At 37.7% G+C, this 26,080-nt stretch overlaps 1 protein-coding gene and 1 pseudogene across 12 annotated transcripts in view; both read right to left on the reverse strand.

Moving 5' to 3' along the window:
- Rad51b (RAD51 paralog B) overlaps positions 1-26,080 on the reverse strand; it is a 574,154-nt gene that overhangs the window by 189,344 nt on the left and 358,730 nt on the right. The gene's annotated exons all lie outside the window — the stretch shown is intronic.
- On the reverse strand, positions 4,129-6,490 carry LOC141421279 (phospholipid scramblase 1 pseudogene; annotated as a pseudogene).

Here is a 26,080-nt window from a genome sequence, read left to right on the forward strand (position 1 = left end):
CAGGAGTTCCCACTACTGCATTTGAGGCATTTGTATACAAACTCACAAACCAAGCCTATTCAAGTCCCAGATTCTGGAACAATGTAAATCATTGCTATTGTCTTAAACCACTATTTGGGAATATTTTGTGACATAGTAGTATATAATAGGAATATAAGCAAGCAAGTAAACACAAAAGATAATATCAAGTAATGATAAAACCCCATCACAAGCACCAAAAACACATAGATACATACAGAGGGGAAAAAGATTAGTGGACAAGGGTGTGGAAATGCTTTTTAGATGGAGTGGCATTTGAGCAGACACATGAAACTAACGGAGTGAGCCCAGAAACAATTTGAGATAAAAGCATTAAAGGCAGAGAGAAAGTCAGGAAAAGGCTTTGAGGTGGGAACATTCCTGGCATATTGGAGGAATGGCAAAGAGGTAAGTGCAGGTACAATTAAGAAGGATATCCAATTAGGAAAGTCTTACATGGAGACCTTAGAGGCCACAGTGAGGTTTTGTTTTTTTTTTTTGTTTTGTTTTGTTTTTTTATTCTGAGAGACATGAGAAGTCACTAGACAGTTCTGAGCAGGGGAGTAATATGACATGATTTATGTTTTACAAAGACCACCCTAGCTGCTGTATGGACAGTAAATGTATGATGACAAATGTAGAACCAGAGAACAGACTATTATAGTTGCTCAGTTGGTCACTTGTGTTAAATTGGTAGAGGTAGAGGGAGATGAAGAAGATTGGCTCAGGGTTTATTTTGAAAGTAGAGTTGACAAAGTTGCTGATGGATCCAATAGAGAAATGAGAAGAAAAAGGAATCAAAGATAATTCTGTAGTTCTTGGCCCAAGCAACTGAGTAAATGGTATACCATCAAATGAGATCATAAAGATTATGGAAGAAGTAGGTTTGGGGAGAAATCAAGAGCTCTGCCTTGAATACATCATGTTTAAGGCCCACTCAGACATTCATGTGGCATATCAAGAGGCATTTGGATGTGTGAGTCTGAAACCAGAAGAGAAGCCACAGTAGGAATCATCAGTGTATATAATTGATACTCAAAACCAGGGGATAGCATATAAGAGAAAACTGAAGAAGTAAAGGTCTAACTCCTAGGGTACTCTCAGCTTAGAAGAAAAGGAGCTAGCAAAAGAGATAGAAAGGAACAGCCACTGGAAGAAACAAAGAAAGAAAGAAACAAAAAACCCAGGAGCATGATGTCCCTGAAGCCAAATCAAGTGAAGAAAATGTATCAAGGATGAACTATGTCAAATGCTACTGAGAATGCACACTAGATAAAAACTAAGAACTGGCCATTGGATTCAACAAGGTTATCAGTATCCTTTACAAGAGCAGCTCTGGTGGAATAGTGAAAACAGAAGCCTGACCAGAGTGGGTTGAGAAGAGAATGGATAATGAAGAAGTGAAGACAATGAGTGAGGACTTAAGTCCTTTGGTCTAAGTTGAGTAGCTAGAGAGGAAATGTGACATGTAGGGTGCATTTTAAACATGAAAGCTATTCCAGCATGCTTTAATAAAAATGAAAATTAATGAGAAAAAATAATAATTACAGGTATGGTGCTTGAGGAAGTGAAAAGTGGGTGGGATCCACTGTACAAGTAGAGGATTGGTCAGAGATAAGATGAGGGAGAACATGTGTGTGGATGGAGTTGATAAATTTGTTAGTGATGATATGAGATTCAATATCCTGTGAATGCCTCTGTTATTCTCAGTGAAATTAGAGGGGTGGTCACCAGGAAGGAGAAGAGAAGAATGTTGGAGAAAGGAGAAGATATGGAATGGTTATTTTGGAGGGGATATCAGAACTGGTACTGGGCAGGACTGAAGGTGTTCAAGTAAGACCGTGAATATAGATTTAAAGTGGATGTGTTCTCAGTGAAGGAATAGATTAGACAAAGAGTTAGATTTAATTTTATAGAGCTCTTGCTTAGTGAGTATGATGAAGGAAACAAAGTTGAAGGTATATACAAAGTGATTATAACAATGGACCACTGACTCAGTTTTGGTTAAGCAGATGAACTGAGGACTTGATAGTTTAAAAGAGGTTTGGGGAATCTTGATGTGGTCAAAATGTTATTTGAATGGGTATAATAAACAAGCTATAAATATTTGAGGTGATGGTCAGAAAAAGGATACTTGAAATCATGATTTTAGAGAGGGGATGGTATAATTGATGACATTGGATTTAAGGTAAGACCATGAAAATTTTTGAAGTAGAATGCAGGAGAAGATCCATGGTGTGTTCTGGGTGATCAACAATGGGAAATGAGGTCATCATGAATGATTACAGGCATAATATGGAGAGAAAGGGCATCAGGAACCTAGTAGAGACCAGGAAGCAGATTAATATTTTAGGCCTGATTTTTTTTTTCTTTTTTCATCTCTATTTGGAACTTTTCACTTCTGAGTAAACTGAGTCATAATTTGTACCTAGATATTAGTAATTTATTAAAAACAAATCTCAAGTGCCTGAATAAGTAAGTGATCATTTGTTCATGTTCCTGTAGTAGACACTTTGGTCTTGGCCTGCATAATCTTGTCTCCTTCCAAGGGAGAACAATGACCTACAGTTTCTTCTGACAGTATTGGTACAAGGCAAACTCCTTCCTCTCTAGAATCTATTGATATAGACAAATAAAATTTTCAATACTCTTTTTCCTCTAAAATTCAGCATCAAATAGCATACTTCCTCTTCTACCCCAAATAGATTGCTGCTTGCTTCCTTATGTAAAAATTCTGAAGCCCAGGTGGCTATTTTTCAAACCAATGTGACCTATCCCCAGTCAAAGTTGACTAAACTATAGTCAAGTAACTGAGTCAAGGGCAGACAGTAAGGAGAGCATTTGTCAAAGGTAAGTTCAATAGAAGTTGCTCAGACTGTAGCTGAGACATTATTAGTGAAGCTCTGTCCCTACCATGACTCCTGTTCTTGAATTTCTAGATTAGTCTTTCTTTGCAGTAAACCTTGTCATTTGAGCTAGCTTGAGTGGGTCTTTATTCTTCACAACCGCAAAAGTCTAACTTAAGCAGTACCAGTGTGTGGAGGAGGGAGAATGATATTTTCCAATAAACTGTCTCACAGCGGTTTGGTCATGACCCGCCTTTAAACAACAGGCAATCTCTGGGAAAGCCTGGAACAGGAACACAACTGGAAAGGTACAGTTTGACACCCACCACCACCACACACACAGAAACACACAATCTGATATGATGGCCTGCATTATGGATTTTATCCATGAGATGACATGTTTCATGAAATAAATTATACTTTCAAGGAATCGTAGAAATCATTAGTAATACACATACACATACAATGTAATTAGTCAGTGAACCTAGATCTTTTATTAAGGCACGAAGCCCACAGGAACATTCCAGGGTCATTATATACATTACTGGTTAAAGAGATACCTTTCTAAAATAAGAAAAAAAATATCACACACAAAAACAAATACATAGTTTCTCACCTCTCCAACTATATGATGTCACATTGCTCACTTATGATCTTGAATTTCAGATACCTCATAATGAAAAAGTGAATGCTAACTTTCATGATATTATAAATATTTAAATGAAATAAACTATATTAAACATCTAGCACAGCGTGTGGCACTTAGTGTTCAAAAAAGTAATTTTCCATGCTTTAGTCTGAATGTTCTTTTCTCATAACTAATAAATCTATCCATTAGTCACAAGCACTAATTACCTACTTGTAATTCTCTACCACTTAAAAGCACAGGAGATGAAAGAAATAAAAGACATGGTTTCCACTTTTACAGAGCTTATAATTGAGTCAGGATGCCACAAATGGCCACAGAGAACACTTTAATATATTCATATAAGAATCTTTAGGATTCTATATTGTTATGATGTTTAAAAAATTTCCAATCCCATCCCCTTAACAAATCAACTGCTTTCATTTATCTGTACACCCTTCTCATCTATCTTGATCTATAATACACATTTTCATAATTTTATATTCTGCTTGTATTAACATTATATAAAAATTATTTTAAAATCATTTAATTTTAAATTACTAAATAATGAAATATCAATTAATATACACATAGTGTACTAAGTGTGCATATCATAATTTAATTTTCTGTTGTTAGACATTGAAGGCATTTTCTTTTTATAAATAAGGCTGCAATTAATTTGATTAGTGCATTGATCATTGCTTTTTTTAATTTCAGATTTTATTCCTTTTTCCTAGAATGCATGCCCCAAGAGAAAAAAGTTAAAATAAGAACTTTGTTCTTGGAGATACCAATTACCGGGTTAGGGGTACAGCTCAGTTGTAGAGCATATACTTAGCCTGCATGATGCCCTGGGTTCAATCCCCAGCATGAAAAAAGCAAGAAAGTGAGAGGAACAGAGAGGAAAACAAAATTGATTACTTATTATCTGTTTTACATGAATAAAACTAGATTTTATGTTGATGATTTTGGTATCTAATTCTATTCAATTGTTTCCTGAACCAAAAGTTTTCCTTTTTGTACATGTTGTAGGATCTGTAGAAATTTAGAGGCAAAGAGAAATTGGTGATATGATTAAGACAACAGGAAAGGCTCCTGAAGGAGGTGACATTTTGACTTAGGTCTGGGAAACATGGTAGGATAGTGAATAAGCCTCAGATAAGGAAACCAGCTCAAGAGGAAATGCAAAGCTGTAATGACCCAGGAGAATGACTTCCCAGAGCTCAGGAGAGCTGTTGTAGAGGAATGGCTGGAATTGAGTTTTCATAAAACAAAAACACATTTAATGGAAGGAGCTGAAAAATCAGACTTATAAAGCAAATCTTCCCAATTGAAATTAATTCAGAGTCACAGTCATGAAATTAGGAAACTCTTAATGAACTTTTTTTTTCTGTTTTTATAGGTTTTTATTTCTAAGTGTAGTCCTTTTTCTCAAATTGACAGTGAATATGTATAAAGATGTATATAGGTAGATAGATAGATAGATATAGATATGTATAAAGACATAAATAAGCCAGTGATAAAGAAAATAAACTCTATAATTTGACTAACTTTTCAGTACTGGGGATCAAATCCAGGATCTGGCACACACTAATCAAATGCTCTACCACCTAAGCCACACCCCCAGCCCTGAATTCTTACCATTTGAAAAACAAAACTGTACAACTGGTACTCCTGGCATCAGTTTTACTCATATAATTATGAATAATCCAATAAAGAAAGCAAAAATCACTGAGTTTTCCTCTTACATAGGCTCAGTCATTATGTAGACTTCTAATTTTCTGAGGACCCTTTCAATAATCCATTGCCTCGCTTCTGATTTTTGTTCCTAGTCACAGCTTTCAAAAAACATGAAGTCAAAGAGGAAACAAGCACCAAGCATCACAGTTTTCATTTTCACATCAAGGTCTAATGGAATCTGTATCCCCAAATTGTCCGCATCTGTGAAGGCCTCTCTCACAAACTCAGACCAGTGCTTGGATATCTTGCCAACTACAACCTCTTCATCAAGAGATTTAATCTCAAAATCAGAATCTTTACAACAGCGGCATTCCATGCATGGACCGGATATTTTCCGAATGTCCTTTCTCTTCTCATTCTGAACTGTAAAGTTAGGCAGACATGGGTGCCAGGTCTGAATAATATATATATACCAGAAGGAGTTTGTATTTCTATCTCCTGAAGGCAGCAGGGGCAGAAACAGTCACTGCATTTCAGTGGTCTCTCCATAGTTACAACTTCTTGGCCCAAATTCTCAAGAATCTTTAAAGTAAAAGGTCTACATGGTCCCCAACAATTTTGGGTGCAGCAGTCAGTATCTTCTACTGCAAAGTAAACCCTCTGTCCAAGACTGTTCTTAATTTCAAATTTGTTGTTAGTTTCAAAGCCTGTTAAAACTTCCAGGAGCTCAACTTGCTAAAGAACAAGTATCTGGTCTATCTGACTTAAGTACTCCAATCCAGGTGGGCAGTTCAGTGGAGGTGGTGGTGCTGGCATCTATTGTATCAATGAAGGTCCACCTGGCTGATTATAACTTGACTGAATTTGGACAGGAAAAGTGGCAGAGCTAGTACCTGGTGGGACTTTGTATCCAGCCTGGGGACCTGAATAAACATCTTGGGGCTTTGAATGGCCTGTCTGGAGCCTGAGACAGCCAACCTGGGGCCTGGAGTAGTCAACCTGGGGCCCAGGGTAGCCAATTTGTGCCAGGTACAAAAAACTGAATAGCACAGAACCTACCTGGCCATCAATAAAAAATGGGTTAAAGACATATATCTTCTCTCTCTTTCTCCCTCTCCCTCTCTGAACAGTATGAATGAGTAGGTAACTGTTAAAAAATAATGAGGCATATTATTTCTGCAGTGTTGCTATATAAAGGGAAGCTGCTGAACAGTTTATATATGTACAGCCCTGTTAAAAAATACTGTGCATGTATCTCCATTGTTTGACAAAAGGTGTGTGTGTGTGTGTGTGTGAGAGAGAGAGAGAGAGAGAGAGAGAGAGAGAGAGAGAGAGAGAGAGAGAGAAGGATCAGTGGTGAAGGAGAAGTTGGAAAATAGATTAAGGCTGGGTTGAATGTATTGAATTTCCAGAGTATAACTAGGGTTATATTTAAAAGTGAATTTAAAAATTACAGACCCACACTACATTGACATTATTTTAAATGGCTCTTATTTTTCCTCCTCTATTCATAAAATTTCTCAAGCAATTGGAATAGTAAAAGAGAAGATCTATATTTGAGTCCCTAACCAGGGCTACGTCTTCTCAAAAAACTCAAAATTTCAGCAAAGCTTGCTTTCAAGTTCTTATTGATATTATTGAGTCTTTCTACCAGCCCTTTTTGTTTTTTTTTTTTTCATTTTTCTTTTATTATTCATATGTGCATAGAAGGCTTGGTTCATTTCTCCCCCCTGCCCCCACCCCCTCCCTGCCCTTTTTGTTTATTCCTGTCCTTGAATTCATTCTTAAACTAGAAAAGGGAATGTTTTTTTGAAAATATGTGAAAAACGAACTTCTTAAGATATGGATGTTTTTATGGGGGGAAGAGAGGAAAAGGAAGAGAAAGAGCAAAGGGAAGAAGGAAGACAATGAGAAAGAAAAGAGAAAGGGGGGAGAGAGGGAGGAAGTGACAGAGAGATCCTAAGTGAAAAGGCAAAAAAGGGTGACCAAAAAGAGTAAGCCAAGTAAGCTACGTGTGTGTGTGTGTGTGTGTGTACGTATGTATATATGTATATGTATATATACATACGTACACACACATTTTCTTTTTCATCTCATGGAATCTCATCAATATCCTAAATTTCCACAACTAAAGTGCAATTTTAGAAAGTAGGTAGCTTGCTGTTCTGAGTTTCAGCTGCCTGGCTGCAGGTATATTCAGTTCCTGCAGGCTATGGGATTAGAAGAGGAAAATGAGTTTCTTCTCTTTTGTAGGAAACTGTAAGAAACCCTTCAGTAATAAGGGACTCAAAAGGAAAGAATGGCTATGACAGACATTTCTTTTAAATCTCAATAAATCAAATTCCTTCATACCTTATTGGTTAGGGCTTAGCTTCATGTGCATGACTAAGATAAAATGGTGGGTAAGAACTGCATCCGGTCACAACAGACACTGACATTTTCCCCCAAAAAGGAGAATTTTTACATATATACATTATCATGTCAGTCCTAGTCTCTCTCAAAAATAGTATTTCACATTTGGAGTTGGAAAAAGTACAGCACAAAAGCCTGAAAAATTTCACTTGGGCAATGGGCAAAGATGTTGGACCCAACAGACACAGAGACAGGTGAATTAGCTTATGCACCCAGAAGGACAGATAGGACATTTGCAGGATACTTAAGAGAATAAACCCCATCATAGTATAGTCTCTTCCTTAAAATTATGTACTTTATTTTGTTTTCCTGAACACTAAAGTCAAAAGTACAATTCCTCTACATTCTTCAAAAGCTTTAACAGCTTTCAAGTTATTTACCAGCATTTAAAATAGAAGAACTGGGACCTCTTCCTTCCTAAAGCTACTCTCCCCTCTAAAAAAAACCCCACTTGTTTGGCTCTTTCACCTTATGCTTTTAAGAAGGAATTTTAATGGGAGGGAACTCCTTGAAGTGCACAAACTTAGGAGGGAGGAGCACAATAGTAAATCATACCTTACAAAGAGTTTAAGCCCACTGGCCACTGCTACTGACATTAAATCCATAAACAAAATCTATTTTGTTAAAAAAATAAAATTCTCCTTGAAAGTGCAAGGAAAGATGATGAATTACTCTCTAACACCCTCGCCCCCTCATCTATCATACAAGAACCAAGGACCTGCCCATGACTTCGAGCAACAGGGGCTTGAAAACTAGTCAAAGAAAGTTGCTTTGTACAGCATCTCTCTTTTTTCTGGAAACATTTTTCTCCCCAACTAATATGTTATGAGGCTGAACTGGAGAGTTCAATAAATTCAAGAACATTGGTTGGCCGGTGCCGGCGGCTCACACCTGTAATCCTAGCTACCCAGGAGGCAGAGATCAGAAGGATTATGGTTCAAAGCCAGCCCAGGCAAACAGTCATGAGACCTTATCTTGAGAAAAACCCATTAAAAAAATGGGTTGGTGGAGTGGTTCAAGGTGTAGGCCCTGAGTTCAAACTCCAGAACTACAAAAAAAAAAAGACCATTGGCTGGCTTTTTTATGCTGAAAACCATGCCAAGCCAATACACATTTGTCCTTAAGGGTGGAGGTAAGGGAACTTCTGGTACCCATGGCTACAGCCGTGCACTGGAGCAGCCATGTGTTTTGCCCATATTCTCTCCCTTCTGCCAATACTCCCTGCCCCAAACCCCAGTTCCATTTTCTGGTTTTCTTACTGCTGGACCATGGTCCCTCAGGTTCCTGGTCTGGAGCTGTCACTCAGATGTAGGTATGAGGCTCTCAGTGAATTAATGCAGGTTCTTTTAAGGCTGTGAGCAGGCCTGGGCAAAACCCTAAAAGCCTGTTCCCAGAGGGTTTGGGGAGGGGTTTGCCTATTGAGGTATACTTTTTCTCCTTATGGATAAAAATAATAAAATCATTACCACTGAATGGTTTACTCTGGAAATACAAATCTAAAGAATTCTGTAATATTTCAAAAACATCTAACTAAAGGAATTAACTAAATTTTGGTTGTATCCCTTAAAAGTAAACTATATAGCTCTCTACCTCAGACATTATTATAGTGAGAATATTAAGCTTCTTGACTCAGTAACAAATATAGAAATAAGCTATGAGTCATTTTTACCATTGTTCTGTTCCAGAAACTTAAAAGGACAATCTGCATAGTGAAGATCCACATAAAAATGCACACACACATTTGTTATATCCCTGACAGTAGAAGATATCAATTAACTGGAGAAGTGTGAAAACAGGACAAATAAGAAGGGATGATGGTGGCAATAAAGGGAGTAGTGACAAACAACAGCAAAAATATCATAACTTAATCATTCAAAATAGATGCTAAACACAAAAGTGAGAGCAAAGCCAAGCCACAGTTTAAAGCCTGCATCTAGGGTATTTTGTACAACACATTAATTCACTAAAGTGCAAAAGCACTGATTAAAGCACAATAAAGAGGCCACTCCCCTTGGAAATTCAAGTTCTGCTTTGGAATTTTTATGACATTTCTTTCTTAACAAACAAGAAGGTCTCACTACCCTCTCCTAGCTTCAAAGCATCACTATAGTGGTAACCTGTGTTTAATATCCTTGATCTGATTTATATACACTGTTTGAGGTATTCTCAAAAGTTGTATCATTTATTTTAATGAAAGAATTGCAACTCTGGCAGGCAAATAAATAAATAAACAAATAAAACCCCTATAATCCTAGCCTATAGAATTACCTTCATTAGTATGACTTACCTTGGTCACTTCAACAAGGCCCCTTCATGTCACCAGAGCTGTGTGTACACCATTAGAATATTACCAGGACCCCTAACTAAAAACTGAAAATACCATGGGATTCCCAGTTGGGAAGTGGTGGTAGGATGTGATGTTAGTATGTGTGTAAAACTACAAGCCAGTTGTTTTTGTTTTATGCAACAAGTGGATTCATGAAAGGTTGAGATTAAGTACTTTTTTTTTTTCCAGTTTATAGATGGAATCATTTACAATTCACATCAGGAACTCACTACTCAGATTTAATGAAATCTGACTGTGGTTCTAGTTGTAAAGTAAAGAATGCTTTTGTAATTAAAATAAAATCTTGTTTGATCAATTGTATATATTCAGACTTGGCTTTACTGGGGTTTCTTAAGGCAGGACACACTAAGAGTATTATTACCAGTTGGTATGTATTGTTTTGTTTTAATGTTATTGCTTCTTTTTCAGCAAAAAAAAAAAAAAAAAAACCCCAAGGAAGTATTTCTATACTCCAGGTTTATACTTTCCACAACATGAAAAAAGAAGACTTGCACTTGAGCTTTCTTTAGCTTAGTGTGTCCAGCAGCATGTGAGAGGCATCCAGGATAGCAGACACCAGCAAATTATTAAGAAAAAACTAGAGGTCATGTCCCATTGACTGTGTAGCAGTACTTCCAGACCAGCTACACAGGTGACTCAAGATCATGGTAGTCTTTTAAAACAAACACCTGCTCTGCATATCTGAGGCATCATCTTTAAGCTGATCCAGCTCAGCCTTCTGTCCCTCTGACAGAGAGGCTGGCACGCTCAGGACAAGGACTTGGGTGCCTTACCCCCCAAGACCCTCCATTACCCACCGATACGCAAAGGCAAGAGTACCAGCACCATTGGGTGCATCCATCCCAATCTGTCATTTCAAAGCAGCTGTCCACAGGCTATGTCTGCCCTCTGCTACCAGAATGCAATGGGGCAGAAAAATGAAAACACAAGGGAGTTGAGGAGAAAAGGAAAGAAGGAAACTTAACGACAGTATCTTGGAAGCATATGCTTTAGAATCACTGCAGCCAGTTCCCTGTCAAGAAAATATTGGCCAGGTTGGTTGGTCTAATCTATAGCCACAGATGGTTCATGCCTCCCTATTCAGGTCTCTGCTCCTGCAACTACCAAGACACACAGAAATGGTGCTTTGTGGTGTAGTTATTCTGCCACCTAGTGCTACATGTGAAAATAAACAAATAGCATCTTACAAAAATGCATGCTGTTAGAAAAGTAAAAAGAGTCATGAATTTTGCTAACTTGGATTTTTTTTTTTTTTCCTTTCTAAAAACGAAGACCCTTCATTCACTTGGCAACCTGGTGAGGGATTGCCAACAATACAGAGCCCTTCTCATTTGAATGGAAAATTCAAAAACCCGCTTAAATGATTTTTTTAAAAAGGCTTTTTCCCTCCATGTAAGGTAAATAGCATGAATTCGGTAATACAAACCAAGCAGTGAAACCATCTGGAACTGGCAGGGAAAGTGTAGCTACTACAGTTTCTGCCTTAAAGAAGAGAGGAAAAAAAATAAAGATAAAACAGGGATGCTTTTTAAAGTGTTATTACTTCAGCAACTAATGCATCATGAGGTAATGAAATGAGCTGTGGGTTTGAAGTGCAAGTCTGGTTTTAGACCCAATTCAGTTGGTTGCTAGCTGAACAGGTAGAAAAGTTACATAGTACTTCTGAGTTTCAGTTTTATCTTCTGGAAAACAGCTGTACTTATATCCATTCTTCTCACTTCTACAAAACTGTCCTGAGGGTCAGTTGGAAATGAATGTGGACGTTCTGTAAAGTATAAAGCACTGAGTAGCACTAAGCAGACCATTTCCCCCTCTACATTGTTCCCTTCTCTGGTTTATGGCCATTACTTCCATCATTTATTTGTATGTGGCCCTCTATGTAAAAGGCTTATGTATTCAACTTGTCCTATATTACCAGCGTTTATTCTCAAAAAAGTGCTTTAGGATTAAAAGAAACATTAAATAAGAAAATGTTCAAGAAAGTCATGTAACATATGAAAAAATTCCCCATTAGAAAAACAAAAATTAGCATTATGGTTTAAATTAAATTATTCCAAATGTCTTTTCTTAAAATTATGTTCCATTGAGAATGATAAGGCTATCTTGATTCATTGTTTCTACTAAAATTGGTCTATCTGTGCAATGTTTTATTTTGTTTTGTGGTGCTGGGGATTGAGCCCAGGGCATTGCACATGCTAACAAGTGGTCTACCACTGAGTTATATTCCCCTTCTGCCCATGCAATTCTAGAAGTTACGAAGAATCTGAATGGAATTTCCTTGTTGTGGACAGCGCTTACATGGTGATAACAAACAAGACATCAGGAAACAGAACTTTTCATTGCTGTTCCCATACTAACTAGCTGTGAAATGTCAGGCAAGTTGCTTAACTGTTCTCAATTTCAGTTTCCAAATGTATAAAAAAGTAAAAGGCAAACTGCAAACTAAGCAACCAACTCTTTCCAGTTCTATAATAATAATTTAAAAAGTTGTTCTGCTTTGATAGTGAAATTCAAAGAAAAATCAAAGCTCACCATAAATTAGTTATAATGTAATTCTTCAGAAAAGTTCGAAAAGTTGTATCTTAGAAAAGACAGCCTTAGGATAAATGGCCGCTGTAAGTATGGGTGTGTTTGTGTCCTCTGTCAGGATTTCTTAGAGCTTCTCAGAAGCCACTGTGTACTAAAACAAACAGGTTGAAAGAAAATGCTTGCTTACCCAGTCACCTTACCTGGGCTTTCGAAACTGCAAAGAATGACTTTGCTTCTATTTATCTCTGAAAACATCCTTTGCTCTTTTTAGTAATATTTTTAACAACACCAAGAAAAGAATTCTACTTATCCAGATTTCCTCTCTCCCTACAAATGTCAACACTACTTGAGAATACAGTAAAAACAGCTTGGCGTTTCCATGATGTGAACATCACACCAAAGTCATACTGCAGAAGGATCAAACTTGGAACGTGACTGCCAGGTAAAGGATACAACTCATACCTAGAAATAAAAAATAGCTGTTGACTTCGGTTATAGAGATCACAACCACATCAGGGTCACTAGCTCTTCTTCCCATGTGGAGGCTACCTTATTTTAAATGTCCTGATTTCCTTTCCTTTCGAATGATGCCACTACCTCATCTTATAAAAATACTTGGCTTTGCTCAGTCTCCCTGGCTGTGAGGTTTGTATACATTTAGGCCCAAAAGATTTAGCCCTTTTTTTCCCCCTCATCTACTAGAACTTACATCCTCTATGTCAAAGGAATTTTTTTCAAGTCTTTCCAATAATCTGCTGGAGGCCATGGAGCCTGGCCCAATCAAAGTTCCCATCAATCTTTCTCTACTGCCACCAGGAGGCTAAATGGAACGGTGCTGGATTCTTTGATCTCCCTTAAACCACACTACTGTCCAGGGAATAAGGGCCCAGTGGGTGCTCCTGGGTGCTAACATTTTCACTGCACATTCAGGGGGTTTACATTTGCCTCAAACCAAATATACATGAAACTTTAAATTCCACAGAGCTTTTTAAAAGGAGGGGCCTTGCCTCTCCTTAGCTTGTAATAACCTTGAAGGCTTGTTGAATCTCATTCATTTTGGCTGTTTTCCAGAGCAGCTGACAAACTGAAAATAAGAACACTGTTGTCCCTGCTCCTTCCTCCTCACACCGCCTACCCCTACTCCCTGATAACCAGTATTCCTCACACACACAGCCTTGGAGAGTCAGACATACTCTCAGAACAGTGTGTAGGTGAACGCCACCTGGGTCTCAGTGCTCAAAGTTCAATACCAATCTTGAACATTCCTAGTTTGAGACTTCAATTGTAAGTCATTCTTGGCTTAAATCAGACTGTGGAATTAGAGCCCTATTCAATTTATGAGTGCAGGAATTTGCCTTTTAGGGATATGTATCTAAAGTCTTGAGTCTCCTGGAGACATGCCTACCACTACTTCTATACTGCCTCAGTGTCTCTGTCCTCTTTGATAATTATAGAAAACAAGATATAGAGTAAATATTATTACATAATTTGAACCAAATATTTGGGAAGGCCTTTCTATGATTGGGAACTTCTAATGGAAAGCTATTTGGGAGGGGGATACACGAGACATCATGTGATGGGCTCCAACTAGGAACCCAGGGTTCCTAGGTAAGGTACCATCATCATGTACTATTAATACATCAAGAATCTAGTCAACCATAGCTGTAGGTCTACTTGACTCAGAATTTAGCAGCAGTTCCAGTTCTCCAAACTGCTAAGGGGAGACAACTATTTAGTGAAGTAAGTGCGCTCTCTCTCTCTCTCTCTCTGTATTTATGAGTCTATGTGTATGTGTACATTGGGGCTTGAACCTAGGGCCTCACATATGCTAGGTAAGTACTCTATCACTGAGCTATATCCTTAGCCCCAAAAACTACTATCTTTGAAGTATTAAAGTCAGGTCACTCCAATTTGCTGTACCCACCATGACTAGGCTTCCTCTAGATTATAATACAAGTGAGATAAAGACTCCCAGGATCAGATCTGGGCCAGATTGGCTGGAGGGGAGGGAATAATGAGGACCCAGGTCAGGGTTTTGCCTAGGTGTTTTTGCCTTGGTAGCAACAGACACATCTAGTTATTTTGTGTTAGAACACTGTCTAACTCCTTCCATCCAAGGAAAAGATCATGAGTTTTTCATATTGGTAGATTCCCATTCATCTACTCAAATGTTAAGAGATTATTTTCTTTGTGAAGTATGCCAATTAATTACCAAGGCAATACCTATGAATGCCCTGTTTTGCTATGGGAATTATTATAGGAAATTCATGTACAAGACTGTACAGAGATCATTCACCCAGTGGCTTGGAATGCAGTGTGACCAAAGTCATTTCCAGAGAGCTCACAGGGCACAATGGCCATGCATGGGTGGATGTACTGGATGGATTAGATAAACCAACTACAACCTTGCCATCTTTTGTTTCAATTCCTTCCAGTAGATTGGCCTTGTTTCTAATACTAATGCCAAGACTAGCAATTGATTGCAACAAAGAATTGTTGTTAACCCCTACCCCCTGCTTCATTCACCCTAATTATTCTTTAACAATACAATGGCTTCAAAAAGCCTCCAACTGTCTAGTAGACACTATGGGCCAGAGGAATCACCAAACACCAGCAGCCTATCAATAAAAGACAATACTGAAGCAGCTTCTGCCTGAATTTGTTCCATCTTCTCTGAGATAATGGGAGTGAAAGCTCAGGGGAATAAAAAATAAGTCCTGCCCTACAGCTCTTTTGTTTGTCTGCCAATGCTGTATCTGTTCCAAGTTCTTGGGTGTATCCATCACCACTCCCAAATACAGGAAAAAGCCTATTTCCTAGGAAATGCAGCTTCTATGTATTTGATGAATTCTCATTGCACCTAAGTCAGACGTCAAAGAGAATTCTGGTTAAATAGGTTTTTGTCTCCTAAGGTCAGGTATCTAATTATGAGGCAGAGAAATGTGAGTCACTGAACTAATCCAAAGAAGCAACAATAACATAAATATACCCATTCATCTACCCAAGCACCCATATATATGCCTCCATAACATTTTATATGGGAGCATAGAGTCCATCAATTTATCAGTGTATTTTGTTTTTTCATTTTTAAACAGATTACATGGGTTGACAGTATAAGTGAATAGGAGAGCAATAGATTATAAGCAGAACTTTGTGAAAGAGGACCTGTTTAACAAAACTGAAATTGATACAATAATCCTGGAGGATTCCAAACGGGGGGATATAAAGTCAACAGGAAATTAAGTGAGAAGATGATTACAACTCAATACATAATTAGAAATAAGATGCACCCATGGTGATGAAATGCCAGCAGAAATGAAACTTAGGCTATTTCAGATAGGAATTATTGTTAGTCACATGTTTAGGGGAAACAGACTGATAAAGAAATCCAGAATCTCAAAGATATCTCAGAATAATTATAGTCTACTTTTGAGTCATCAAGAAGTGTGTGTCCGTATGTAATGGGAACACAGAACCTGGAATATGTTTACTGTGTCAATTACTATAGAGCAGTTGAAGCAATAAAAACTGAGGCTCCAAACCATATTCACAGCAGAACTATAAATAAGTAAACAAAGGGAAACTGAATTCCCCAAGGAAGGAAAAGACTGGATCAAAAACAGAAGCAAGCTCTAGACCTCAGAAAATACAAAGTACCACCAGCCATGACAATTTAATAGTGATGTTGCTCAGTAAGTTTTACAAGATGGATGACTTAATCAAAAAGGATAAACTATTAGAAAAATGAAAAATATGCAGAAAGTTTTTCCTAAAAGTTTGCATAATATAAGGAAGCTTATAATAGTAAAAAATATGAATACTTCTTGATAGAAAGAAAGAAAAAAAAACCTTCAGTTTCCTAAAACTTGCAAAGGTTAAAAAATTTAATCATCTTGAAGATACATCCCTAACTAGAAAACAGGTATAATAATTCTGGCCAAAAGTTTTTGGAACAAAAACCTAAAACCTATAGAACCAAAAAATATGGTTAAAAAAAAAAAAGAAAGAAAAGAAATGTCACTGATTATCATAGTGACTCAAAGCAATGAGTGTGATCTAAAGGCAACAAGTACTGATTTGCTTTAAAATTCCTAGTATAAATATTCCTAGATTTTAGATGTAAATTAATTCTGAAGAGCACATCCTAAATTGATATAGTAACAGTAATAACAGTATAGAAAGCTGGGTGTGGTGCCACATGACTATACTCCCAGCACTTGGAAGGTAGAGGCAGGAAGATCAGGAGCTTGAGGCCAGCCTGGGCTAGCAAGACCCTGTCTGAAAAATAAATAAAAAACAGAACATGAGGCACACTACTTGTGACATTATCATTTATGTGATAGATACTAAAATGCACTGCCAGAGCCTCCTTCAAGGAAAAGCTTGCTGCCATGTACAAGAAATATGGTCAGCAGACAGCTTCTGACATCAGTTCCTTTAGGATTAGACTCAGCTTTAGAGGGGTTTCTTGCCTGAGTTCATGCCCTTGAAGCAGATCATATCCCATAACTAAGAGGTTCTATCACTGACTAGCTGGTTGACCTTAAGCAAGTTACAAAACTTCTCTGACCTACAGCTTACATAATAATAAGCTGATAATAAGCTCCTCCTCATGTGGTTGTCATGAGAATGATGTGAGATAATGTATGAATCATGCTTATTTAACATGGTGCTTAGCACCTAAAGAAGGGCTCAGTAAATTGTAGCTATAATTATTATTATACTCCAGCAATTAGCACAGTTTCTAACACATAGATGGTACTCAAAAGATACTTGGTTTGGCTGAGTAGTCCCAGCTAATCAGGAGGTTGAGACAGGAGGATGCCTTGAGTCCAGGAGTTGGAAACCAGCCTGGACAACATAGGGAGACCCCATTTCAAAAAACAACAAAAAAAATATGTTGATAAAGCAATAGATTGATATTGTCTACCTTCTTCTGTTTAAACATTAGAAGAAACTACTGAATTCAAACTGAGGAGACAAAAAGGCAACAAAGAGGGCTTTATTATTTATATATTCAAGAAATATTAGAACTTACATGTAAATGAAACTGGACTTCCTATTTTCAAGGGGCTTATAACCAAAAGAGGAAACAAGATACTCTAACATCTATCTCCAGGCAATCTGTGACACGTGCTCACTGAGTGGAGACCATCCAGGAGAGCAGAGGTTGCTGAGCACCTAAAACAGATCCTTGGTTAGGATGGCTAGGGAGAACATCATGATGGGTGATAGGATTTTTGATGAGCAAAGATGAGAAGAGTTCATTTTGGGCAAGCAGGACAGACTGAGCCAAGTGTGAAGTGAAGAAAGTAAATGTATCTGCAGGAATGCTGACTAGTTCAGGCTAGCTGGAAGAGAAGGGTTTATACTAGGGAACAGTGAGAGACAGGCCTAGAAAGAGCAGTGTGGACTTACCTGAAATGGCCTCAGATGACAAGGCATAGGTGGTGGAATTCAGAGAGGCTTCAGAGCCGAGGGATGCCAGACTGAGACAAACTCATCTCACAGCTATATATAGAATAAACCCAAGCAGGGGGAATCTAGAGATGGGTGAATACTGCCAGTCATTTAATCTTATAACAACACAATGCATATCCTCAGTTGGGGAAGAAACTGAGGCAGTGAATGCCCAAGATAACACAACCCAGAACTGATGGGCTCCAGAGTTCATGAGCAGAGATATGATTAGGGAGAGGAATCAACATAATAGTTTTGGAAATGGTGGAGGAAAGACACATAGGCTGAATAACTTGAAGTAGGGGGTGGGAAAGGTAGGCAGAAACCATACATTAAGAAATAATAAAATCAAAGAACTAAAACAATTTAGATTTTAATGGTACCAATATTTATTAGATTCAGCCAAAATAAGAATATTTTATCACGACACTGTGATTGACAATTTAAAAAGAGAACAATTTTTTTTTACAATAAAAATAGTAAGAGAAAACAAAAAGGAAAGAGAAAAAGAAGGCTGTATAGAAGCTTCTAAATGGAAAGAATATGTAATTTGGGTTTTTCAGTGTACCAGAGCCATATTTTAAAAGGATAAACAAAATGTTACAGACTAGGCCATGGTGGGTATCTGGGGTTAAAGCCATGAAATCATAAAATTACTTATTAACAGAACAAATGATAAACATGCAAAGATGGCAAGTTCACAGAATTGCTCTTCTCTGCAGACATCTCACGTATGAATTTTGGTTTTATCTTTAGTTTAATAAGAGAATATACGCCAAGTGCCCAGCATAGTGCCTGAGGCAAACCAAGTTGTGTTCCATTCCTTTTCCTTCTCAGGTTCTTCTCAACATTCCAACAAAAGGGTATGATAGACTCTCTTTCTCTGATAGCTGAACTTGAATATAAAATAGTCCTATAATTGTTCAGAAAGAAAACATCAAGGCAAATCTCCATGGTGAAAGCCCTTGAGTTCTGGCACTACCTAAGAATTTGGCTGGGTATGGGAATACAGCTTGTTTCCTTGAGAAGTAAGTGAGGGCAGGGAAATGAACAAACATCAGGCCACTGAAAACAAGAGGCTTTTGTACTCTGGACACTTTATCTTACTCTACAAGTGACTCATCATAAGCAAGTTCCTGTGTCAGTTGAAACCTCAGTTTGTCCTTCTTGAGTTAGAGAAATAATCATCCTTTATCGCCACTTTACCTTTCAGAAAATGAATGAGTAAAGCACTTTTAATGACACATTAGGTGAGTACTCTGGTGTCTCACGTGAGCTTTAAGTCATACTGGCCTGAAGGTTCATACAGCTAGTGGATATCACCTTTTTTCTCTCCACTCTCTTTACTAGATAAGTCACCAGAGTTCCTGTTTGTTGTCTGCCCTTTCCTAAGAGGTTATATGTGGAAGTGGGATTGAGGCTGTTAAAGGTTTCCAGAGTGGCAAGGGAGGGGATGCGGGGAGGGGGGAGAAATGATGCAAACATTGTATGCACATATGAATAAAAAAAAAAAAAAAAAAGGTTTCCAGATCCTGGGGTGAAAGGTGATGCTACTCATCACTGATTTAATAGGCACCCAAATATACACAATGAGGTCTGTTCTGTGATAAAGAAAACTAAAACTCCAAGGTAGTCTTTATTATTGTAGATGTAACACCCACGGTAATAAGGATTCCCTATAAAACCACTGCTGCTGATAAAGATGGGATGGGGACTCCTGGACAATGTCAGTGTCACATTTTGTATGAAGGTCTCTCTGCTTCTAGATGCCTTTGTGAATATTCTTGTGACTAGACTGTGGTCTTCCATTTACAGGGACTAGGTAAAAATAAGGAAAATTCGTAGGCCCAAATAATGTGTCTAATATAGCAGTGTTATATCCAACTAAGACCTTTCATTTTTCTGTTCGGATATTGAATTACACTTACAGCAGCCAAATTTTCTCAACTAAAAATGAGGGTCCTTGTCAGCAAAGTATATTTAAGGGGACAACAGAACAGAATATTTGAAATGAGACTGTTGAAACATCCAATAGTTATATCAGATTTTTCTGGACAAAGGAGAAAGGCTTCGTGTGGGTCTTTTGGCTAGTGAGATTATAAAGAAGGCTTCAGGATCTCACAAATGGGTCAGTATCACTGAGTTGGGCTAACGGGATGGGTGGGTGAAAGTCAGAGAGAATCAAAGAAGAGAAAGAACAGTGAACAAAAGAAGAAAACAGTAAGTTGAAGAAAACATATCAAAGCAGGCATAGAGCGGAGTCCTGAGGCTCAGTAAGAAAACACTGTGGAGAAGGAAGTTCAGCTTCCTGGGGAGAAGTAGAATCTGAAAAGTTGAAGCAAGGCAACTGCTTCCTTCCCTGGGTTAGGATGGGATGAAAAAGTAGCTGTGACTTCTCAAAGTCAGGCAGAGAGAAGGGCTACAATTGCTCTTGAGCAATTTCACACACTTAGGATTTCTCAGTACTGGCTAAACTCACCACCTTCAAGAGTGGCTGTAGTGCTGTTTATGACACCTTGAGAAAGGAAATCAGGGCAAAGGTAAATGGGATGGGAAAGCACCAAATCCACCCACACCATGCAGGTACCCCAAGGGCAATGACGGAGGTATTGAGGGATTTTTCTCAGATAACAGATATGACTTCTCTGAAATAAGTCTCCCTTAGGAGACTCTATTTCCACAAGGACAAGGAGGATATAGCTTAGTCATTTATGCAGCTTGAGTGGTCAGCATGGTGCCTTCCATGTTGTGAATGTTCAGGAAATGTTCACTGTGTTGTTGTTGTTAAGGTGCTAAGGTTCCTCCTGAACTAGCATCCTCACAGAATGTTACAGAACTTTACTTACAGCTGAAAAAAGCCATAAATATTACATTGTCCAGTTCCTTGATGAAACCAGTGCAGAAACTGAACAACTGAGAAACTGAGGCTAAGCAGAACAATATAACTTGCTGAAGATCAAACCCTACCCCTTGACATTCTGAGTGGGATTCAGCAATCTGAATTTGTAACAAACATCACATTAACCCCAAGCTAATGGGATTCACTGCAGGTGCTCCACAGACTACAACCAAGGGACATATTATATTACATTATGTGGTCTGGCTTTAAGAGTTGAGATCAAGTTGAGAGTCCCAGGATGAGTAACAGTCTGCATAATCTATCAGTAACATTTTCTTGTAACAATTAAGGAATTCTATTTTGCAAAAAGTTTTTTAATGAAATCCACAATAAAATATCATCTTGTAATAACTAGGATGGCTGTAAGGTTGACCATAAATAGTGTTAGCAAGGATGTGGAGAAACTAGAATGTTTCTCATCTATTGTTGAGATGAATGTAAAATAGTGAAGTCACTTTGAAAAACAATTTTACAGTTCCTCATTACATTAAAAATAGATTAATATACTATCCAATGATTCCACTCCTAGATATATTCTGAAGAGAAATGAATGCATATATCCATTCAAAGATGTGTATAAAAATGTTCATGGTAGAAATATTTGTAATAGTTAATAGTGGAAAGAAATATCTCAAATCTCTACAGACAAAAGTAGACTAGTGGTTGTCTAAGGCTAGGGAATTGGCTGAGGTATGGAGGAGCAAATGGAGAGTGACCGCTAAAGGCTGTAAGATTTCTTTTAGGGTAAAAATATTTTAAAATTTGCTAGTGGCAATAGTTGTAGAATCTATGAATAAACAAAAAATGATCACTTAAACACTTTAGTTGAATTTTATGGTATATGAGTTAATATCTCAACAAAGTGATTTAAAATATTTTTGAATTATCATGCTAATTTGTAAATATCTGAATAATTTTGCTACCAGACCCTACAAATAAAGAGCCTACTACAGAGGCAAGGTGTATCACATATGTGAGTGAGGTGATCCAAGTGTGAGAAAAATAGTGAGTGGTAGGGACTTAGGCAAATTGGGAGTGGCATGCACACTCTAAAGGAAGCAGCAGCAATTCAAGTCAAATGAATTGTCATCCTGCAAGAATGTGACACAATGTGTCAGATATTCCAATTTTGAAGAGAAGTCAGAAACCTCAATTTTTAAATGCTACACTGAAATCATATCTTTTTAAAAGATATCATTAAGAGTCAAGTAAAATATGTTTGGGGGCTAGAGGATGCCATGGTTGCCAACTTATGACCTTGGATCAATACATGTGTCTTTGCTAGGAATTACTAAAGTGGATTGCATTCAAGAAGCAATGCATACAACCAACACAACTTAGAAAATCCAACCAGTTAACAAATATTTACCATTGACCTCTTAAGTAGAAGGCAGTAGAAGTTAGGGGCAGCACGAAATAAACATGGGAAATACATTTTCATCACAAAAGTTAAGCATGGCACTGGTGAGGGAGGTGTTCTAGTTGCTTGCACAAAACAGTGGTACATACAGCACTAAAACTGAAGCTGCTAAGTTTCAGAGCACTGCAGACCCCATCATGTGATACTTCAAACTGGGTCTGGACTGTCTGAGTTCATTTATTTTTCATTACTTCAGTGAACAGCAGGAGGAAAGAGACTCACAGTTTCTCAACATGCTTATAAGATTCAATTTAAGAAACAGCTCGTTCTTTAGAGTCAGGAGGGAATAGACACTTGAATCCAGGTGCTTTCTCTGTAGGCTGGAAGAGATTTAAATCCCTGAGTTGGCTCCACAGCAAAAATATTGTTTCTAATAACTCTCTTATGAAGAAATCTCCCAGGACAGGGACTTTTGAGGCTGACACATTACTGCTCACATAACTGAAATATCAGGTGAATGAGAGGTGAAGGGGCAGCTGATTTGATGGAGGATCCTACAGGTGTCCTTGAAAATGGACACATTGCTGGGCAATCAATTTGTGTGCTTTCTTAGACCCTTAAGGAACAGATTGCTGCAATTAGTTAAGGGGCTGCATATAAATGACACTTGTGTGGATGTCTGCAAATCTATCTAGCGCTAGCAGTTGTTGGGAATTCAGGTCAATAAGTTGAACACAAACAGGTGTTTATGTAGTTCAGAGAATGGCTCCCCAACTGAAGCAGACACAAAGATAACAGCCTAGAAGGGGTCAGCATCCTACTAGCCTTTGACTAAGGTTTCAAAACCTCATTTAAAAGTCTGTTAGTCATGTGTAGGAAAAGAACAGAATTCAAAGTGTGTTCTGCCATAGAAACAACAAAAATGGTGGTCAAATACCACCTTTGTGATTTCTAAAACTGTCCAAAACCATGAATAGATTCTTTGATATGCAATTGAACAGAATATACTCTCTACTGTCCTCAGCCCCCTTGTCTTCTGCTTGATTGATCTAATTGGTTGTTCTGGGTTCAAGTACTTCAGGTACTTATCTCATTCTTGACCATACTATTGTCACCTGCTGGACTTCTCCATCTGACTATCTTTTCTTATTAGTGCCTTAACTTAAGCCCAATTTAAATTCAACATGTTACAAAGTGACCTTAACACTCCCCAAGGCTGATTTTCCTTGGAATTTACAATCCACCCAGACACCCAAGTCCCTAACCAAACATCAAACCCTATACTCAACTAGTCAATGCTGTCTGCCCGTTTGACTTCTGAAATGTATCTCAAATCTATTCCTTCTCTTCTCCCCCTACTATTACTGCTTCCAGAAAACACAGCAGTTTCCAAATGGTCCCCTTGTTACCCTTTTCTCCCACTCCACACATGAGAATTCTCTTCCTGAAAACATAATCGAATGAAGTAACTCTCACCCCCTCAAGCCCTTCGCTTGAGTGCGCTATGCAAGGTCCATCACAATCTTACTTCAACTTATTTGGGGTCATTTTCTTGCCACAATCCCATAAAAATATCTTGTTTTACCCTGAACATACAATGCTGCTTCATACCTCTTAGCATTTATACATGCGGCTTCCTATATTGATGGTGTTCCTTCCACCCTTGTCAATCTGAAAATTTTCTTTTTATTGAAGTTCCAATTCAAATGTTTCTTCCTTTCCTTTGCAGAAATAATTGCTTTTCTTCTGTGCTTCTGCAGGGGTTTTGCTCATACCAATCACCAAGCACTAACACAATGTATAACTTCAAGTGATGTCTTATTTACAACTATATCTTCAATGACTATTACACTCAGGAACTTAATAAATGTCCACGAACTCAATGAATAAGCCAAGAGATTAATGCACTATAGAAACAAGACTTCTAAGTATGACTTAGAAGTATAATCACAGAACTAAAAATGAAAATTTTCTTAAAATCAACTTCTTTATGAGGAAAATTAGCTAGATAAAAATAATGTAACCACTATATACAGCCTTGGTTCAGACAATCAGAACTGACTTTTCAGTGTAGTGAATATGGTTTTAGGGAAAACAGGATGCACAGAGCCTGACAAATACAAGCACTCTATGTGTGTTTACAATTTTTATTGTTAAAAGATTATGAGCTGGTTCACAGCTCGTCTAAATAGATATAAAAATAAGCTATCACAACAGAATTCTAGTAAGTAACCAGCCTATAATACCTAATCTTACACTAAGAAACTAAGATACTCACACATACTCAGGTTTCCTAATGCACATGAAAACATTCTGCTTCAAACAATGAATGAGCCAAAGACCTTTGGCTATAGCCCACATAGCATCTGAGGACAGTATGTTTAAAGGCTTTTGGCAATGTCAGTTGTCTAGGTTTTTCTATTGATGAACATCAAACCAATTTATCTGACCTCCTTGGTCCACACAGCTTATCTAGTACCTTCACCTATTTTCTACATGCCTGAATGAGTCACAACAAGAAAATGATTAATCAACTAGAAGAGATTTGAAAGCTGGAAAAGAGCCATCCTGTGAGTAAAGCCTCAGAGCTGTGGGACTGCAACAGTTGGAAAGTTAGGGGATTTCCATGGTTGAAAACATTTGGCCAGCTTGCTATGGTCCTCTGACCTTGCAATAAGACAGAACAAACCCAGCTGGGTGATTTACCTCTGACAATATCCTATGTCGGCTGCCTTTAAGCTGTTCGTTCTGACTTGGCAAAATCAAAGTAATTCCCCTAGATCCTTATGACTTTGGAACTAGCTCAGAAAATCCCCTCTGCTTTTTCCTCCCAATGGATAACATTCTCAGTTTTGGGCTTCACTTTCATGCATAGTAAAGTTTAAGTTAAAAGTATATGCAAAGCACCCAGCACAGTACTTGGTAAACAGTCAGGTAGGTTTGCTCTTTAGGTAGGCCATGTTGGTTTCCCAACATTCAACATACGGCACCATCTTGCTTTTCTATTTTGTTAGTTTTTACCCTGCCAGCAGCACTTACAATCACTTTTCTTGCATAATACTTATATCCACTTGTCAGTGTTCCTTGTTTCATTCATTCAAATTCTTCCAGTTCACTTTATTGGGGACTTGATTTCTGAAGTTACTTTTTTTTGCAGTACTAGGGATTGAATTAAGGGTCTTGTGTTTGCTGGGCAAGTGCTCTACCACTTGAGCCATGTCCCAATTCTGAAGTCCTATTTTAAAAAGACACTACTCTAGATTTATTTAACTTTTATATCTAAAAAGTAGTATAGATAGTGCACCTGCGTAGCAAATTGCACTTCCCCTTTTGTTGGTTAATATGCACTATTTTATTGATAGAAGGAGGATGTCTCATTTTTCTGATCTATTTGTATACACTGGTTGTACCTCTACCTCCATTTTCTTACCCTTTTACATTATGTATACTAACCTCTTTCTTCTTTCTTTCATTTAAACATACGAATCATTTGGATTTTATTACCATTTATTACTATCTGCTTCTTTCCTGGTCCTACTTTCTGTTCTATCACTGCATCTTTAATATATTCCTTATGTCTGCTATCAATAATATGTCAGCAATGTATTCTGATGCCTGGTTGTTTATTGGTCTCTTGTCCCTGTATCTCTCTTTAATATTTTCTGTTTTTCTTATATAATGTCTTAGGATCACATCTACTAACTTAGTAAAGAAATGTGTTTAGGCAAAATAATCTGCTTAATTCTCTTTTATACCAGAAAAGATTCAAGTACTTCTCTTTACAGCAAGTGTTGTCATACATTATATATAAATATACATACACATATACATATATACATATACATGGAATCTTTTACTTCATGGGTTCTTATTCATTGATTCATGGATCACTAGGAACTTGTTG

The sequence above is a fragment of the Castor canadensis genome, chromosome 3 (assembly GCF_047511655.1).
Source record: "Castor canadensis chromosome 3, mCasCan1.hap1v2, whole genome shotgun sequence".
Classification (NCBI taxonomy): domain Eukaryota; kingdom Metazoa; phylum Chordata; class Mammalia; order Rodentia; family Castoridae; genus Castor; species Castor canadensis.